General features: G+C 32.4%; 1 long non-coding RNA gene across 1 annotated transcript; it reads right to left on the bottom strand.

Annotated features, from left to right (window-relative positions):
* Positions 1 to 6129: 6129 nt before the first annotated feature.
* Positions 6130 to 8880, bottom strand: LOC139486185 (uncharacterized). The gene is made up of 3 exons (XR_011655496.1): positions 8530 to 8880; positions 7860 to 7999; positions 6130 to 6727 (listed from the first exon to the last, which is right to left on the bottom strand). It is a non-coding gene; the product is annotated as an uncharacterized lncRNA (long non-coding RNA).
* Positions 8881 to 16277: the final 7397 nt, after the last annotated feature.

Raw genomic sequence — 16277 nt, 5'->3', positions numbered from 1 at the left:
GAAACAGCAAGGAACGTTATTTTGTACTAGATTATATGCGCGTATTTATCATGTTTATAGATCGGTTAAAATCCCAAAACTAGTTTGCATAACTTATGCATTAATGGAAATTTAGGCTATAGCAATACATTGAAATGACCTCAAGGTCATAGCGATGTAAAAATTGAAATATTGTATCAAAATTAAGGTAGCACAATACAAAGATTTTTCATCCCCAATCAGATATCTTTAAACTGATGTAATTCCACTCATCTTTCTTTAAATTTTATAAATGAGGTACTAAAAGAAAGAAGAAGGATTAATCTTTCAAATTGTGATAATTTCATTATGACATAATATACATAATTAATTGTTATGTAATTAGTTGCCATATTGTGATGTCCACACTTTTATGAATTTAGCTTCTTTGTTATTCATAGCATCCCAAATTTGTTTATAGATTCTTGCACAACACAGTTTGACCTCCAAAACTGTGTCTTTGATTTTTCCTATTGTATTTAATCCTCTCATAAATAATTAATGAAGCTTGCAACATCAATTCATAAGAGACCACTAAATTTAATTGGGTATACAATTTGTTCTATTGATGTTTTTAGAAATTTGAGACACAGTTTTGGAGGGCAAGCTGTGTTGCACAAGAATCTATAAAATATTTTGGGATGCTATGAAGAACAAAGACGCCAAATTCATTCAAGTGTGGACATCACAATATAGCAACTTAATTACATGATAATTAATTATGTAATAATTATGTCATAATGAAATTATCAAAATTTGAAAGATTAATCTTTCTTCTTTCTTTTGGTACCTCATTTATAAAATATAAAGAAGGATTAAATGAATTAAATCAGTTTAAAGTTGTCTGATTGGGAGTGAAAAAATCTTTGTATTGTGCTACCTTAACCTAAACATTTCTTGCAATGACTTTATGACTAGGCGTTAACTTATTACCTAGGATTTAAGCTTAATGCCTAATTTTACTTATTACTGCTAACATATTAAACATTACCATGATCACCTCAATTCCGATATATTTTGTTTAAATTGCTCCTTATCTCTTTTCATTATTTACATGCTTAAAATCTAAAAAATCTAAAAAAAATCCATAATTCTGTGAAAAATAATAAGCATTTCTTTGAGTTATGGGGGTTATCATTCCCTTAAGAGTAAAAATTACGACAGACCGGTAGGACATTTATATTTTAAATATACAATGCCATTTGATAATTTCTTACTTTATTAAATTTTGAACCAACACAATGTCAATTTGAAACTGAGAAATAATAACTTTGAACTGAGTAATATCAAGTTTGAAGTTTGAAAAGTCAAGTTTAATATGATAAATTTTAACGACAGTATGTAGAAAATTACCTCGTTGTTCATACACAGTCGTATCGTAAAATGGGAAGATCAAGATACATAAGAAGCCAAATGAATCCAACATGATATTTTGCTCACCATGTTGAAAAAAGTCTGGTTTCCGTTTTGTTTTTCCAAAGTATCAGCAGCCCTAGTATACATCTTGTTTGAGTTTAGATAACATATTATTGGTACGTTCCTTTTTGTAATTAAGTGAATCGGTTATGAAAATGATAAATTATCAAACTTTCAATAGTGTCCATCAAACTTATGTAATAAGTTATAACGCCTCGGACAATGGATATACATTTTATGACTTTTAAAATTGAATGTTCATTTTGATGTATGATAATTACCCATACAATATAGCTCTTTGGAGTCTGACAAGTTTATGTATTTTTTTTAGAAGAATAGAGACTGGAAACGGGAAATGTGGAAAAGAGACAATGATCCAGTGCAACTAAAGAGAATAAGATTGTTTTCTGTTTATCTCAAAAGGAATAAGAATTTCCCATCCAACGGTTATTATAGAAAATAATACTTTTTCTCACCTAACAATAGAAGATTTCATCAGCTTCCATATTGCCACGTATACATACGTGCTGTAGTAACATATCAGCAGCGCTAAGATATGCCGTATATACCTCCAATTTATACGCTATTCAAGATCTTTCAGTTCCTTATTGACGCCATGTTGTTTTGATTTACCGTTATGGAATATTCGTTTCTCAGATGACGACATATATGTCGTAATTACAGTTTGTCTTTTGATTCTTTTTACCTAAGGTTTTGTAAGTTTCGACGTACATGAGTTTGAATATCCTTTTGGTATCTTTCATCTCCCTTTTAAGTAATGTCTATCTTTCAGGAGACATTGTAGGGATTTTCCTGTTTATACACAACATTCTGAACAAGTCCTATTTCTTTCTGGATCTGTTCCCGTCATGACGGCCAGTTCAGATCTTAATTCGTGGAAAAGTCATTTAAGCTAGGCTTGTTTAAGTCATTTGATTCTGAAAGTAAATTCTATATGAACATGGACGCTTGTTTTCTTTATTGTTCTGACATAGCAGATATATTTGAACTTTCGACATTAACCATTATACACTACTTACGTACCTGATATTTCAAACTTACTTATAATACATTTGTACATTGTAGTTGGCTATCGAAATATAAGTTGATATTGTTTTGGTATATGGGAGATAATCCAATTTGAATCACGGTACAACGTCCTTATAAATGCATTACGAGAATTTTTAGGCTAATAATATACGATACTAAAAAAATAAGGTTTTTAATGTGGATAGCTTGGTCATCTCTAGCAGGAGTAGTATTACGTTAAACGAGCTTTGCGATTAATTAATATCTGTCTGATAGGATAAACAAATTGTATTTTCAAAATGATAATATGTATGATATATGATATATAGCTATACTTTTGTAGTCTGCCAGATGATATCTCAACCGTTTTTCTGTTGGTATTTTTGCTATTCTACCTTTTTACAAATTAAGTGATGTGCCAAGCAACTATATTTCCTTCTGAAAATGTAAATCTTTAACACATTCTTGAAAAATGTGTTTTGAATTCTTGTTGATACTTGATTTTATTAACATATAATTTTTAGATAAAAATGCGTCGTAAACCAATCCAAATATATCAATACAACTCCTAAGACCCAATTTTCCTTTTCTTGTAACAGCATATATCTTTAGAGTTGATGAAATAGGAACTAGTCCTTAAGCAATACAAACATCTCAATACTATCTCTCGGACACAATCTTCTATTTTTGTAACAATATGTTTATTCAGAATATCAAAGTAAGATCTCATTATCTCATCATTTAAGACATATATAGTTTATTTTAATATTCTTAAATATTTGAAATAGTCGGCCAATATTACTATTCGTTTCGTTTTGAACAAAACTATGTAGGCAAGTATCTATTGTAATATCACTTCAATATTTCAATCATACACGCATAGATACGCATAGATTTGGGTAGAAATCCTTGATCTGATGGTGCAAATTCACCTTGCGTTTCGGTTTAGGTTTTATATTACCTAAGCATTACCTTCAGTTACTATAGCCTTACAGCAACATGATAAACATAAACGAAAATTCTGGGGCACGACACTGGGTGAATTATCCTTCTTTCTCTTTATAATAAATTGCGAAAATCATGAAAATTTTGATATAGCTCAATCTTCTATGTTCTATTTAGTTTAGAAGATGTTAAATATTCTTTTAAATTCTTGTGTTTCTGGTATGCAATAATGGGTGTTTTTTTAAAGTTTGATTGCTGTGCTATCATTCGAAATTAAGTTTTCCCCAGTTGTTTAAACTCTAGGATTAAATTGTGTTATGAAACATAAAGATGGTGATATCCCTCTATGCATTGCTTTGTGCCGTCACGGCTGGTAATCTATTGCAATGAAAACCTTAGAGGTTTTTGGTTATGCTTGAGTGGAGTAATTGTCACTGCTTCGACAGATATTTACATTTTTAAATCGAAATTCTCTAATTCAACTGATCAAAATATTGAAAATCAAAGAATGCAATGCTGTTGTAAATACTTTAACAAAGATACACATGAATCACTTACTGTTGAGCATGGAGTAAAACACCAACAAAATCAATGGTCCAACGAGTAATTGTCGAAAAAAGTTATGTTTGAATATTTAGATGGTTCTAGTAACAGACCTACAACATAACCAAAAAATCCTTCCAGGGTTTTAATTGCAGCACCGGTTGTTCTGTGTGTGTACATTACCAGCCGTGACTGTAATGAACTTTCACTTGTTCTTCTAATTTGTGTTGTTATTATGGGTTCAATTTCGTCTGCAACATAACCCCAATTCTGGAGTTTTTCTCTGAACAATTGAATTTGTGATTCTATGTCCTCTACATTATTAGATGACCGAATAAATCTTATAATTTCTCCTGTAATAAAACCTTTGAATACAGACGATAGGTGGGATCGTGATCTATGCAGGTATAGGGAGTTATCTGTTGGTTTGTGATATAGTTTGATATCTAAGATTTCATTTGTATTAAATCTATTTCCTTAAATTTGTTCACTGTTACATCTAAAAATTGAACGTTTGTCCTTGAGGTTTCAAATGTGAACTTGCTGAGTGGATGAGTTCGCTATTTCTAAAAAGTCAAGCAATTCATTTTCATTTTATATACTGACAAGCGTATCATTTTTAAAGCATGTGCAAATTTTCCAAGTATTCTAGAGATGATTAAAAAAATTCTCAAGTCTGTTAAGCTTGGCGACATAGGGGTCCCACGGGAATACCAAATGATTGTTTATATATTACGCTATTAAACCCCAATTTATTGTTTTCTAGTGTAATTCTTAGTAATTCCAGAAGTTCTTTCCTTTGTGTGAATGGGATTGCATATTTATATGTTATAAGTTTATGCCGCGATCTGAATTATTTCTTCGTGACTCAGATTTGTGTACATACTACTTAATATGTTAAATGTAGCTAGTAGTGCCCCACAGTTTTCGTTTATTTTTATCATGTTGCTGTAAGGCTAGGGTACCTGATGAGGATAAAGCCTAGGTAATATTTAACCTTAACAGAAATGCAAGGTGAAATAACATCATCAAATCAGTTATTTCTTACCAATATTTATGTGTATCAATGCATGCATGGTTGAACTATTGAGGTAATAAAAAAAATATAGATACTTGCCTTCATTGTTTTGTTCAAAACAAAACTAAAATATTGACCAGCTATATATTTCAAATGTTTAAGTAAATGAAAATAAACTATATATGTATTAAATGATGAGATAATGAGATCTTACTTTGATTCTCTGAAAATAGATACTGTTACAAAAATAGAAGATTGTGTCCTAGAGATATTATTGAGATGTTTGAATTGCTTAAGGACTCGTTCTTTTTTTTAACATCTCTGAAGACATATGGAACGGGGACCCAGTTATTTGCCCCATTGGAACGCATTGAAAGTCATAGTAAATAAATGGGGTGCTGTTCGTTAAATAATTTTGATAGCCACCTTGGGACTTCTGTTTCATGTTAGGCATTAGGTTCCAAGTTTCTGAGTGCAATCTCAGTGCCTCATGACCGGCATTCCGTTGCAAAATTTTGTTTTGATTGACAACAGGGTCACTCAGTCTACTTCCGGTGAAGAATAAAGGCTAGAATTTAGACAATTTACTCCATGCACTGACGCCAGATTTTATTTAAATCAATCATTTTTTTTACAGAAATTCAAACTAGAAAGCCTACCCTTTCAAATAAATCTACATTCAGTTTCAGAACTTGTGTAATAATGACACTACACCATTTTAGAGAAAAGTTATAGTTTTTTTTTAAGAACTACATTCGTGGGTACCGGACTGGTTACCGTAACTGGGATCCTATTCCTGTCAGACTTTAACTTTTGTTCCAGACTTAAAACTTTACTTTTAAAATAAAGATATACATCTCAGTAGTTATTCTGAAAAGTTTTAATAAATTTCATCGAACAGTTACAGAGTTATTGATCCTTATCTATAACGTCTGATTTCTCCTCAAATATCAGAAAATTGGTCGGATAAAATCACATATTCATGAAGTAAATTTGCTTAAAATCAGCACAACATTTTTATTTGAAAAGATATTTACATTCTGTAAATTGCACATGGTAGATAAATTCATTCATTGTATGAAAATTTAGTAAAAATTAAATTTTAATGAATTTTTTTTTAATTAAAATCATTTTTTATTTAAAAAAATAAAAAATCCTTATTTTTTTTATAGGAATTACAAAAGGAAAGAAGTTAAAAGTGAAAAACTTACAAAAAATGTATATCTATGAAGGCAAATAAGTTCCTTATCATATATGAAAAGCAGTAGTTTACATGGTAATGCAATTAGTGGTAATCCAATAAAATGTAAGCCCTACTGTACACACACATGATCTCTTAGAATACACTGTCCAGCACCTGTAAATCCCCATAAAAGTGTCACTGTCAGCAATTAGTGGCAAAATTGTGTCAAGGAAGCTGACAGCATCTTCCAGTGATATAAATAATGCAAGAAAATGTAGAACATCATAAATTATCAGTCAATGGTACTGTAAATTACCATGAAAGGTGGCAAAAATCGACGTAAATCTTGCTTTAAAGCGGGTAACAGACCCCATAACAAGGGAATAAAGCATGAAACACAGTCTTCAAACAGTCAGCCAAGTTCATCTAATACACAATGGAAGAGGCTAGATGCAGAGAAGTTCTCACTTGTAGCTAAATCCGGTCAAGACGGCACCTCCTACAGTTTACCAGATGTCGAGGGAAATCCTGGATCTGCCAAGTTATTACGTCCACAGCCAAAATGTTTGAAGGTTCTGAAAGAAGAAGCTAAATCTGAGTCTCATGATGAAACACATGTTACAGATGAGTCATATAGAGTTGTTAAGATGAATAAAGTTACTCTGCTACTTAATGTAGTTGTTAAATTTCACAATTTACAAGACATTAAATGTGATAACCCAAACTTTGAACTGACAAAGTTAATTAAGTATGGATCTTGTGTAAAGTGCATATATAAATGTACAGAATGCAAGTTTACATCACCATGTGTTAACCTGTTCGATGAAATTAAAACTCCAAAACGTGGACCTAACCCTGGAGAGTTAACCCGCATGCTTGTATCTGCCTTACAGGAGACTCCTATTGGAATAAAAAGAGGAAGATTTCTGATGGCCGCAGGACTAAATATACCACCACCCACTAAAAGAACACTGCAGAGGCATTCTAATTTTGTTGCGAATGAGATTAAAGAGTTAAATGACAATGATATGAAGAAAAAACTTGAAACTGTGAAAGAAGTTAACAGAATTCGTGGTGTAAAAGAGCCGTCACATATTCCTGTAGCAATCGACACGCGTTATAACAGTATGCATATAGTAAGCACAAAAAAACCCGGACAAAATGCTTCCCAGGCAATATCATTGGCATGTGAGCAAGTGACTGACCATAAGTTCATTGTTGCATCAGTTTTTCACAATAAACTTTGCTGGACAGGTTCTTGGCTTAAAGGGAAGGGACTTAATGTAACCTGTCCAGATGGACATGCTGGTACATGTACAGCCAATGTTAAGCCAACCAACCCTTTAAGTGAATATCTCATGGGTAAAGAAATTGGACTTCAGATTGATAGGCAAAATGTGCTGGTAAAGTATGCAGTTACAGATGGAGACGGACGTGGAGCAGAAGGTATAAATGATGCACTCAAAGTTTTACACCCGTTGTGGAAAGTTGAACGCCAAGCTGACCCAATTCATCTCGGAAGATCACAGTTTCGACAAAGTAATTCTGCAAATTTTAGTTTGAACATGTTTTATGGTTCGACACGTGAAAAGAAAAAACAAGGACAGAAAGTTTTAAGTCAAGATTTGAAAGCCAGATGTAGCTTAGTTTTCAATGAAATGTGGAAAGAAAACTGTGGAAATTTGGAAAAGATTAAAAAATGCTTACCTAGAGTGCTTGATGCTACTGTGCGGTGTTATACCGGCGACTGCTCTAAATGTCCCACTAGCTCATACGTGTGTGGTGGGGGTCACACAAACTGTTGGTGGCTGAGATCCATGTACTTGGGTGCAAACAAGTTAACCAACCTGAATATGGATGACAATGACAAATTAATAATGCAGGAACTTTTAAAAATGAAACTTAGTGAGGAAGCATTAATGAAAATGAAATTTAATTTCAACACTCAAAAATGTGAAGCCGTTAACAGAGCACTAAGTGTATCCTTACCAAAAAATGTGAACTTTTCTAGAAATTTTGAAGGGAGGGCATCAGCAATAATTCACACTTTGAATAATGGTATAGCTAATTCCTGGAAACAAAAAGCAGAATGTATTGGTTTTAAAATATCACAAGGTTCATTTAAACACTTAGAGCAGATGCAAAGGGAGTGTGAAAGGAACAAAGTATACCAAAATACTCCAGAAAGGAAAAAGAAAAATTTACAACAAACCGGACAGAAAATTAAGGATCATGTGGAAGAAAAGGAACAAAGTAAATTTAAAGACCGATATCAAAAAGGACAACTTGATCCCAAACTTAATACGGCATTTGTTCAAAGCACAAAGGACGATCATTCATATGGGAGAGTAATGCCTGCTAAGAAGAATATACCTACCAGAAGCTGTACTTCAAAAATTCCAAAGTCAAAGAAGACATAGCTGCATCCATCTACATCTGAAAAAGATAAAGACAAAATTAAAGGTTCTTTTAAGGACCACCAAATCTTTCAAAAAGAGTCTAAAATTGTTGTACATTTAGTCAAAATTCTTTATATATAAGCTATAGCCCTACCCCTTAAATATCTTCTAAAAATAAATCCAGGCGGCAATCTGGATAATTGGCATGGCCCTGGCAAGAATTGCGGTGCTTACAATAAATCCTGTTGTTATTTATGTGATGCGGCTCTAAATTAATGTGAGCCGCATTCACACACAAACTATTATGACACAAATGACTGGCATCTAATATTTTATTTAACTCTAAATAATTGTTATAAACCATGTAACTGAATCTATGGGCTTTTTTCTTTTTCCAGGTACCAGAAATAGGATCTAGAAAAGAAATAAGCCCATATTTTCCATCTTTTGTTGTTCCCTGATCCCATAAAAAGCATTCATGATTTCTTGCCAGGTGGCTCTTTTCTATTATTTTTTGCCTATATTTTTCAAAAAATCCCTCCATTTTAACTTACAAGTGTATGAATTTAAATTTCCAACAAATGACCTCACTGTGACCTCTTTTTAAACTTTCAAATGAAAAAAAACCTTTTTTAAAATTTCATAAATTTAAATTTAAATTTAATTTAAAAAGTTTAATTCAAATTTAAAAAATAATTACACCATTGTTTTCCTTATTAAATTTTGCAGTTTGTAGCAAAATTTCACCCATGTTACTCGAAAAATAAGCTTACAGTTGTAGATTGAAGTGTTCAATATATGCCTTCTGACAGGAACGGGGACCCAGTTATTTGCCCCATTGGAACGCATTGAAAGTCATAGTAAATAAATGGGGTGCTGTTCGTTAAATAATTTTGATAGCCACCTTGGGACTTCTGTTTCATGTTAGGCATTAGGTTCCAAGTTTCTGAGTGCAATCTCAGTGCCTCATGACCGGCATTCCGTTGCAAAATTTTGTTTTGATTGACAACAGGGTCACTCAGTCTACTTCCGGTGAAGAATAAAGGCTAGAATTTAGACAATTTACTCCATGCACTGACGCCAGATTTTATTTAAATCAATCATTTTTTTTACAGAAATTCAAACTAGAAAGCCTACCCTTTCAAATAAATCTACATTCAGTTTCAGAACTTGTGTAATAATGACACTACACCATTTTAGAGAAAAGTTATAGTTTTTTTTTAAGAACTACATTCGTGGGTACCGGACTGGTTACCGTAACTGGGATCCTATTCCATATGCTGTTACAAGAAAAGGAGAATTGTGTTTTAGAAATTGTATTGAGATATTGTGATTGATTAAGGACTGATTTTAATTCAAACACTGGATTTATACCAAACTTTGACAGAAGCTAGTTTATGATCAAATGCTAGTATCTAGATGGTAATATGTAAAAAAATATTTCCTGTTTTTCCGTATATTACTTATAAATGGACTCATGTTTCTTCCAATAACATGTAAAATCACATACAGCCTGCAGTTTGAGTTAGTTAAACATTTAGTAGATTCACAAACCATCCAGGATTTTTACCAAAATTGGAAGAAGCTTCTTATACTCAAAAGATAGTATCGAGAATTTTATTTTTAATAATTTCCCCTTCCCCCATTTTTGTTTAGCCTGCAACTCAAAGCAAAAGTAGGCGACACTATTTTTCGCGAAACCCTTAATTACATACATTTTTGCCATGGCGTTGTCCGTTGATTTTTGATCTATGAGTTTGAATGTCCCTCTGGTATCTTTCGCCTATCTGTTGCTGTTCTTTGATATATCCTATCTACAGTCTGACCTAGTCTATAGAAAACTGAACTTTGAATTAAGGTTCAAAATGCAAAGGACTCTCAATAGCCAATTTAGCTCTTCATTTATTGTACGCGTCTTTCTATCTTTGATATAGTGGGGCTGGATTAAGCCAGTTCTTCAATTTAATTCACCTGCTCATTGAGAGTTTCTATCACCACTTGGAATCTGTCGTCCTTTAACGAATCATGAATCTTCACTGAAATAATTTGGCCGACTAAATAAATGGCAACATTTGTAAACTGGTGTTCAAAGGTCATAAAACGAGTGAGAGAAAACGGATCGGAGTAACAAACTAAAATCGAGGCAAACACATCAGATATAAGAGGAAAATAAAGGAACAACAGGAACACAGATCTGCCTCAAGAACAAACGCATACATACATAGAAACTAAACTAGAACTGTTTGATAACAACTGCCGTATTCCTGACTTGGTACAAGATATTTTAAGAATTTGTTTTTGAACCTGATTTAATGGCTAGCAAAACAAGTCACTTAATGACAATGTTAAAAATACCATTGAAATGACAACACTACTCGACAGAAATACAGCGCAAACACACGTCAGAACATATATCACAGAGAAACACACAAACACATAACAATATTTGACATAACAATCAAACTGCAGAACAAAAACAAACATATTCCATCAACGACAAACACCACAGGATATATACAAAAAACTGTGACGAGCATGCAATCTTACTTTTCTCGTCCAAAGAATTTTAATGAAAATGATGTCATAGAAAGGCAATTTTGTATTTATTTGGACTTCAAGCGAAAAGAAAACAGATTATTCAACCGAAACCATAATTTGATCATAAAAATTGAATACCGGTTCATAAAGTTGGATGTACAAAATACAGAGACTCATCGTATAGTAGTGCAAATTTATCAGATGTTCTGCAATTCTTTATGAAAGTATAAACATGCAATATATCCGAGCTTTCATTCACCTAGCTCAGCCTACTGATAATATTTGTGCTATTTATGTACATTGTCTTCGACCTCATTTCACGACTCCATGAACAAGGTTAAGTTTACGTGGTCAAGTCAATATCTCAGATACTACAATCAATAGGTATACTATATTAAGTTATATGGTATATTGAATGATTGTAAGGTGTACATGTCCAACTGGCCTCATTTTTATGGTTCAGTGGTTTTAGTAAAAATTCTGTGTTTTGGTATTTTTGTTCTAATACTATATGCAACAGGTAAACTGATAAATTATAAACTACTATGCAGTCCTTGGGTCTAAAACTTTTTAACAAACAAAATTCCTGTCATATTTAGAGTACCACAAGACACAGTACTTGATCTAATTTTATTCTTAATATTCATTAATGATGCCACTGCTGGTGGACGTTTCGTCCCCGAGGGTATCAACAGCCCAGTAGTCAGCACTTCGGTGTTGACATGAACATCAATTATGTGGTCATTTATATAAATTTCCTGTTTACAAAACTTTGAATTTATTGAAAAACTAAGGATGTTCTTATCCCAGGAATAGATTACCTTAGCCGTATTTGGCACAACGTTTTGGAATTTTGGACCCTCAATGCTCTTCAACTTCGTACTTATTTGGCTTCATAAATATTTTTATATGAGCGTCACTGATGAGTCTTATGTAGACGAAACGCGCGTCTGGCGTACTAAATTATAATCCTGGTACCTTTGACAACTATTAGCAGATTATATTGAGCATAGTATGTTTGAATGGTTTGCAGATTACAGCATTATTTATAGCGAAATTAAGTAACCAGATGACTGTTATAAATTACTGTCTGATCTAGAAGTGGAACTGGCTCATTCTTTTCACCATGATAAATGCAACATTCTCAGTGTAACACTAAAACGAAAACCTTTAGAATACCTGTATATATGTAGAAATATATGTATGTTTCATGATTTAATAGGACCGCCTTGAAAAATATGTTGTATGAAACATGTAACATGATATATAATGCCGTTCGGTGAGTTATATTTATATTTGATTTATAATAAATTTATCTAAACTTGCTAGTTTTCTTGTATGTATATGCCGTCAATTTCAAGAAATACTGTTACAAGTCCTGAAAAGGACGGCATCAACATATAATAAAACTAGTTGCCAAAAAGTTGGAAAACAAGTTTCCGTACTGTAAATATGAAATACTAGCAAGTTGCCGTACTCGAGGCTGGATTCATTTTTATTGATATTCTTTAAAAAAAAACCCGTTTGTTTTAGAAAAAAAAATCAGAAAATACATTGGCATACTATCATAATCAAAAGATTTGTCAGGAAAAAGAATGAAAATCAGATCAACGGTGGGATAGAGAGCGGTTGACCTTGACAATGTTTGGTACTAAGTACACCGTTTTGGAGTATAACACAACATTTGTTTGCTACTTGTTGGTATAACAAATTAAAGCTTTATATATCAGTAAATCGTCCCAGAATCGATATCCTCATCAAATCGTTAGAAATGGTATAAATTAAAGGAATTCTGGACTTGTTTATTTATTTTTTCTTTCTTTAGTACATTTAGTACCTATTTTCTGGTGAAGATGAAACACAGTGTACCTTGTAAATTATAAATCAAATATATAGTCGACGCCCGGCTAATATTCTTCAATAAATGAAGAATTGCTAGAAACTTGAAGAATAATAACTATATCATGTATATTTAAAGCAAGAAATGATTGTAAGGTGTATATGTCTGTCTTGCAAGATTCATCAGACCGTCACCTATATATCTAAAGCATATTTGGTGTATGAAATTACTGTAAGGTATACATGTATTTTAAATTTATCCAACCTAGACCTCATTTTCTTTAATCGTTTATGTGAACGTTATAGTCAAGTCTTATATTAAGGACTACATGTATCAACACTCAATCAATCCTATTATGGCCCATAAAGAAGCTGAGACATTTCCACCTTACCCTTCTCATTCCGCTTTTGTAAACTTTACGTAACCGGAAAATGTTAAAAAAGTAACAACTAACATGATCTAACATAGGAATGTAGATAACGTTAAGTTTGTTTTGAAATAATGGACATTTACGGGCTGTCGTATATATATATTGATAGTTTTATCATGTTTATCAGGTCGTAAGCAAACAAGTAAATGACAACGGGTTCACAGTTGTACTGGGAGGGGAGACTCGGTCAAAATACACAATGATTTCATAGTTTTATGAGTTCCTGTTCTCTGTGAGAAGGTTTATACGAAATATGAAGAATCACATCTAGTAATTACAGCAACAGGCGCAACAATTACCTTTGCATAATGTATATGTTTATATTTTTTGTACTTATCGATACGTGTTAAACTTCAATCAGGTATATTATAAAATTGGGTCATTGTGTATTTCTTTCTCGCTCTTGTTTGTTATGTATTGAGACGGAAATAAGAACCCACAGACACTTCCCGTGTAAGAACCCTACTGAAAAGATGTCATTGAAATTATAAACTAGGACAATACGCTGTCCAAAAAAAAAAAATCCATGTTGCACTTACATGTAGCTAGGTTTAATCTTATCAATAGTCCAAATATAAAAACACTGTATTTACAATAACAATTTCATAAAGGATTTTAAAACAAATCATTTCAGCCCTGTACATTGTTTCATTAACATTCATCATAACAAATAGACGAAATGGCTGTATTTACACCTAAAAACTACTCTTAACACATAATACTGTCCAGTTGGAAAAGTTTTAAGGCCTGTCATCCACTAGATAGACAGGCGCTTGTCTCATAAAAAATTTCCTATATACCCAAATGTTATATTAAGGTATATAGGATTTATTTATTCTAAAACAAGCCTGTGACTAGATATATAAAAGTTAAATGCATTTTGTGTTTCAAAAAGATATAATATTTTTTGGATTTGATGGGCATTTTTCCCATCTGCTTACCCTTCCGGAGCACCTGAGACCACCACCAGTTTTTGGTGAGGTTCGTGTTGCTTAGTCTTTAGTTTTCTATGTTGTAACTTCTGTACTATTATTTGTCTGTTTGTCTTTACTTTTAGCCATGGCGTTGTCAGTTTTTTTTCTGTTTATGAGTTTGACTCTCCCTCTGGTATCTTTTGTCCTTCTCTCTTTTATTGTAAACAGAAAGGTTATACTTTCAATCATGGAGGTAACACAAAATAAAACGAATTCGTTTAGTATATTTATATGTAACTCTTATCGCTATGGATGCTTGAAGTAAAGGTAAATACTTTCATTGGCAACATTTCTAGATAATCTATCAAAAGTCATACTAACAAAATACATCTAGTAAGTAATCAAATATTGAAGTTACTATTAATATATATTATTTTCATTGAAGATATCTACTAAAATGGTGTCAGATCTAGACTGTATGGTCTCTTCTAAGTGATAAATTTGTTCTATTAACACTCTTTAACAACTATAACCAATTCAATTCAATTCAAGTTTATTTTCATATAATTCAACATGTTTAACCCAGCCACATTCTGTATGTATGTGCCTGTAGGTCAGTGGCAGTCGTTTGTTAATGTGTTACATATTTGTTTTTCGTTCATCTTTTTGTACATTAATAAGGCCGTTATTGATCTCGTTTTAATTGTTTTGCATTTGTCATTTTGGGGCCTTTTATAGCTGACTATGCGGTATCGGCTATGTTTATTTTTGGAGGCTGTACTTTAACCTATAGTTGTTAATCTCCGTGTCATTTGATCTCTTGTAAAGAGTTGTCTCATTGGCAATCATAATACATCTAATTTTTATTAAACAATTTGTGATTAAAAAACCAAACCCATAGTATTATATAAATGACAAATAGAAAGCATGTATGATTATAATGAACAAGCTAATAAATACTTAGAATTATATAGTAGAACAGTTAATAATTGAATAATGAATCCCCACCCTAAAATGAATTACTGGATAATGTATATCACACGTAAAATTATAAATAGAAAACACCTACTGTTGACATTTTCAGAATATTTTTTACCATTTTTCCAAGTCAATCCAAAATAAACGCCATTATAAAATGAACATAAAAAAGGACGACGTCTGGAAATTGTTGAAACTAAAATTCTGAACACTGTTAGCCTAGAACAAGACTTCCACAAGATTAGTCCTGATTAATATCGTTTTTACTCTGTTTTAGAAAATGGAGTATCAACCATGTCAAGACCAGGGTCAATCTGTGTCTGTACAATGTTGGTGCTCCGAATGCGAGGAAGCACTTTGTGATAACTGTAAATCCTTACACAGATCATTCAAAGTTAGCAGAAATCACAACGTGTCAACATTAGCCCCCTTTTCAGGAAACCAATCGTCTAACAAGCAAAAAAAACTGGAAGATAATGGAAAAGACAAATGGCTGATATGTGATGAACATTGCGATAAATACTTAGAATACTTTTGTATACATCATGACAAGGCGTGTTGCATTCTTTGTAAACGACAATACCATAGGGATTGTTGCGAAGTTGAAAAGATTGATGACGTTATACATGAAAGCAAACTGGCAACTACCACAAATAATCTCTTATCAGGGATCGAAATACGCAAAACCATCTTAACTAAAGCCGCAAACAATGAACTATCACATATGGTCAATTGCATTATAGAAGTAGAGAACACTAAAAGTACCATTGATACGCATCTAGATTTTTTTTGCAAAATGAGGTCGAGAAAGACATAAACAAAACATATGAAAACGATAAAAGTGATTTAAGCAAAAGGGTAAAGAATATTTCAGCCAAAATAGATTTTATGACCGACCTACACAACATTATTGATGACACTGCAAATCAATCTAAGCTGTCTCTAGGACAAAAATATTTGATGTTAATACGCATGACACATATGGAGGATGGTAACATCAAAAGTCAAGAGACCCTATCAGAATGC

Source organism: Mytilus edulis, chromosome 8 (assembly GCF_963676685.1).
Source record: "Mytilus edulis chromosome 8, xbMytEdul2.2, whole genome shotgun sequence".
NCBI lineage: Eukaryota > Metazoa > Mollusca > Bivalvia > Mytilida > Mytilidae > Mytilus > Mytilus edulis.
This window is presented reverse-complemented; position numbering and strand designations above follow the sequence as displayed.